Here is a 5,139-nt window from a genome sequence, read left to right on the forward strand (position 1 = left end):
GTGCTTTCAAAGGTGGAAATGGATTATTAATGGCTTATTTTCAGCTGAAAAAGGAGCAAGAAGTATGGCAATATTTTCATGAATATTTAAACATTGTTCTCTATTAAACGTAAGTGCTTCTCTATCAATTGCATCCTGAGGATTTATTAAATAAAAAGAATTCTTATATCAAGTGCAAATAAATTTAGGACATGTGTAAGTCTTAGTAAAAATTCTTATATTCTTATTAAGAGGAACACATGCTCAAGGGTGTCCTCTTGAGAGAAGGGTGATATTCAACATTCTGCACCTGAGGTGCTTGATGTAGCGAAGTGCTGTCTGCAATTTCCCTGTAAGATCTCACAGTATGCTTCAGGCCGACAGTTCTAAGAGTCAAGGCTTGAGAATAAGAGTGTAAACTACCAGAGTTGCTGTGGTTAAAAGCAAGTTGTTTTCATAACACAATGTACAAATGCCCAGGCTCAGCCGGCAGCCGCTGGGGGAGGCCAGTGAATCTCCTAAGAGCCTGGTGGTCGTGGAGAAGTGCCTTAGAGGTCACCTTCGGAGAGGAAGAGCAGTGTTCTGGGCTCCTCCACCCTTGACTAGGCCACCATGACTTCCTTTCAACCTGTTTTATATATCTTAAGTATATAAATATTTGTGTTTCGGCCCTGGCCAGTTGGCTCAGTGGTAGAGCGTCGGCCAGGCATGCAGAAGTCTCGGGTTCGATTCCCGGCCAGGGCACATAGGAGAGGCGCTCATTTGCTTCTCCACCCCCCCTCCTTCCTCTCTGTCTCTCTCTCTTCCCCTCCCGCAGCCAAGGCTCCATTGGAGCAGGGATGGCCCGGGCGCTGGGGATGGCTCCTTGGCCTCTGCCCCAGGTGCTAGAGTGGCTCTGGTCGCAGCAAAGCGACGCCCCGGAGGGGCAGAGCATCGCCCCCTGGTGGGCAGAGCATCGCCCCTGGTGGGCGTACCGGGTGGATCCCTGTCGGGCGCATGCGGGAGTCTGTCTGACTGTCTCTCCCCGTTTCCAGCTTCAGAAAAATACAAAAAAAAAAAAAAAAAAAATTTGTGTTTGTGTTTCTGTGTGATTGTGTGCATATGTGTGTGTGAAGTAGGTGGCAATGCCTTAACGATATGAGTGTTGTTAGGCCCGAGAGCCTCTTCCATCCTTGTCAAGGGGAGTGCTAACCTTCTCTCCTTTCATACAACACTATGTGTGTGTGAAAAAAAGGTTTTACTGCAAAAATAATATTTTTAAATAGAAACCACTCTATCCAGCTTTCCAGTGGTGAGGATTTCACTTTCCCCCCCAATAGCAAGGCCTCTGGGGTCTTAGTACAAGCTGTGATTTGGGGTTTGGGCTCGAGGAGAAGCTCTAACAGTGTTTTATTCATTAATTAATCTATTTATTGAGATGTACTATGTGTCATCTGGTGTGCTAGGTGACAGGACTCTAACAGCGAACAAAGATAAATATTTTGTCCTATGGAGTTAATCTTTCAGTGGTAGAAAATTAAAATGTTCACAAGTATATAATGCCTCATGCAGTCGTGGGAGTCAAATAATTTAACGACCATTCTCTACCCTAATGACTGCTTTAAGTATAAAAATATGATATACCAAAAGGTGGTTTATTATTTCATGCATCTAATACTAAAATAAGAACAATGAAAGAGGTACAAAAAAGTAGATTGTGTTATAAGAATTTTAAAACATTAATAAAAGCATATTCAATAATTCCTGACAAAAACCAATAAAACTGTTATTTAAGATATTTCCATACTGTTTCTTGATTGGCATTCTCAGTTGCAGTTTTTTCACCTATGGACAGAATGAACGTGAATGTGGGTGCTTAGAATACGCTGTTGCACAAAGGAACGTTAAGAAGAGTAAGGAATGCAAATTTGAGATTTCCACATAGGGCAGCTGCCCAGGTACCCAACTTAGAGAGAACCCTTATTAGAAATGCCACTTTAACAACCAGTTCACAGAACTCAACAAAAAATTATGTACCGGTTCTGTCAAACTAGTGTGAACTGGCTGAATCCCACCACTGATCTTATGAGATAGTGATACGTGCTGGAAGAAAAAAACAGAAGGGATAGAGAGGTTTGGGGCCGCTGTTTTGGTATATTCTTCCCTTAATGGATGACTTTTGAGCAGACTCACAGTAGTGAATGAGAAGGTGGGTCATTCAGATGTTTAGGGGCAAGGAGGCACAGTTAGAAGCATTAGTAAATTCATAGGCCCATGGGCAGAATTGAATTTAACCTCTGAGAAGCTCTGCACAGATGTCAGAATGTTGTTGAAATGAGCGAGAGGAAACTGAGAGGAGTGCAGAGGTGTGAGTGAGCAGGACCCAGATTATGTAGGGACTGGGAGGTCTGGGTCAGAGCTTCCTTTTATGTGAGATGGAAAGTTTCAAATTTATGCAATAGGTTCACCATTTTAAATGTTGAGTTATGGTGTTGCTGAAAGGTAAGCTATTGTAAATCAAAATTAATTTTAGACTGTTACAATAAAACATTTTTTCAGCAAAAATAACTGCCTTCAGGAGTCACTGATTTAAGAAGCAACCTAAACAGTGCTCTGCCAAGACAGAAGAGAGGTCACCTTTTTATAGAGAATTTTCCTGTCCACAGTTTCCATGTTGGTCCATTCATGTACAGTTCTGATTGGTTTAAGTTGTGCAGTTCTGATTGGTCATTATAGATGCCAATGAGGATACAGTTTTCATAGTTCAAATTGGATGGACAGGTCTCAATCTATTGGTGGAAAGAGAAAACCCGGGTTTTACTGCAGTGTTTGACTCAGACCCATAAACAAATGAGGTATAGAGTGGGAACCTCAATCTGAAATTCTTCCTACTCTATGGAGTACAGAGGAGCCCCTGTCAACAAATAGCTACTAGATTTTTTTATTTCTAAAATTGGAGACCTCAGTTGTCTATTGAGAGTCCATCTCTGCTGATAAATTTTTTCTTGGGCTTCATATCAAGTGAATCGTTTTTTTCAGTGTCAATAAAAGGAATAGGCATTATTTCTGCCATTGTAGATTATAATCCAGTCATGGAGATATAGAAAAAAAATTAGAAAAGTGATATCTTATGTGGCTTTATGTAAACTTTTTCATGGTCTTTGGTTCTCAGGAGGAGGAAAAATTGGTAAGGCCAGACATGGAATCAGTTAGGTGTAAAGCAAAATGTTGTAAATGCTTATGTGACAAAGCAACACTAATTCTGACTTTGAAACATGAGTTAATTCCACCAGAAAGTCAATATTATAAACGAGAAAAGGAGGACACACAGTAATTTGCCACTCTTTCTTATTTCTTCACTGGTGACAGGCATTGCTGGTCACCTAGATCACTTCTCTCTGATTATGCTGTGTTTTTGGAAAAATTTTCAACCCAGAACACTAAACAACACCCAGCCATCAATTGAATTCAGCATATGAGACATATTTAAAGACTTATTTACTATCTGATGCAGTAACTGCAAATAAGGATTAGATGGGTCACTTTTCAAGCAGTTGTTATGCCACCGTATAGCAAAGGTCACCTTTGTTATTTCAACAAAAATCAATGAATTCATTGAAAAAGTTCAACCAATTGTTTGGTGTTAGAAAAGTGGTTAAGCCTGACTGGGTGGTTGCATAATGGGTAGAGCGTCAGCCTGGCTTGAAAACCTGAGGTCGCTGGCTTGAGCATGGACTCATCCAGCTTCAGAATGGACTCACTAGCTTGAGTGCAAGGATCATAGACATAATCCCATGGCCGCTGGCTTGAGCCTAATGTTGCTGGTTTGAGCAAGGGGTCACTCACTCTGCAGGAGTCCCCAGTCAAGGCACATATGAGAAAGCAATCAATGAACAACTAGGGTGCTACAACAATGAATTGATCCTTGTCATCACTCTCCCATCCTGTCTGTCTGTCCTTGTCTATCCCTCTCTCTTTGTCTCTCTCACTAAAAAAAATAAAGGTTAATTTTTCTTTTGCTCCTTCTATAAACAAAAGGAAAAGTAGAAAGTAGATAAAATTTGAAGATGAGATGAAAATAAAGGCTGTTTTTATAAGTGTCAGTTGTAGCATTGCCAAACATATTTCCAAATAAAGAAAACAGTTTTCAAATCTAAGATTCCAAATGAAATACTCCAAGATGGGAAAAATATTTCATCTAGATCACATAATCTTTAGTAAGGAAAGCACGGTCTCTTTTAGAAAATAGATGTTGTTATTATTGGTCAGTATTCTATCTTGATCTAGGGTAATATATACACTATTCATTTATTTAATATATTTAATAGAGTCACTCCTTCATAATCATGATAAATACATTCAGCTATGTAAAGACTGATTTGTTCATATTCATTCAAAATAGGCTGTCGGCTCATTAGATGTCATAGAACCAAGAAGAAAGAAAAATTATGTTGGAGAAAGCACTAAAGTACATGCTACAGAGCCTGAGGCAGGTGCCCTGTCATGAAAGAGGCAGAATTAGTTTACCATTATATGCCTTTATTTTCCATTAAAAAGAGCCTTCATTTCTAATCAACACTGTGCTCAGATATTTAGGTTAATCTGAGAATTGAACTTACAAAGACATTTTTAAAAAAATGTTGGATAACTTGAAGAGGTTTTAAGCTATTATTTCACAATCTTACTACTAAACCAAAAGCACATTAAAAGAATGTATTTGAATATGAGACTATATTGAATTTAAGTAATAACTTGCACAGCTCTGCTCTCTATCCTGAGAAGTCTAAAAGAATCCTGCTAAAATGCTTCTATTGTAAGGATCTTTCCTTATCTCTCTTTTCTTATGCTCTGCTTTTATTTATGTAGCTAACCTATTGACACAAAGTGAAGCTAGGTAACTAAGCTTAAATAAAATAAATATCCTGAAGTGTTATGTTCTAAATTTCTCTTTGGAAAAAGAGAACATGGCCTGATCTGTGATGGTACAGGGATAAAGCATCCACCTGGAAGGCAGAGTCGCCGTTTGAAACACCAGGCTTGCCTGTTCAGAGCACATACGAGAAGCAACTACTATGAGTTGATGCTTCCCGCTCCCTGCTCCTATTTTTCTCTCTCTCATCTCTCTAAAATCAATAAATAAAATCTTTAAAAAAAGAAAAGTAATATTATGTTTCCTTCCAG

At 39.1% G+C, this 5,139-nt stretch overlaps 1 pseudogene; it reads right to left on the reverse strand.

Moving 5' to 3' along the window:
- Positions 1-1,089: 1,089 nt before the first annotated feature.
- On the reverse strand, positions 1,090-1,193 carry LOC136401680 (U6atac minor spliceosomal RNA; annotated as a pseudogene).
- Between the last annotated feature and the right edge of the window lie 3,946 nt (positions 1,194-5,139).

Source organism: Saccopteryx leptura, chromosome 3, assembly GCF_036850995.1.
Source record: "Saccopteryx leptura isolate mSacLep1 chromosome 3, mSacLep1_pri_phased_curated, whole genome shotgun sequence".
In the NCBI taxonomy this organism is placed as follows: domain Eukaryota; kingdom Metazoa; phylum Chordata; class Mammalia; order Chiroptera; family Emballonuridae; genus Saccopteryx; species Saccopteryx leptura.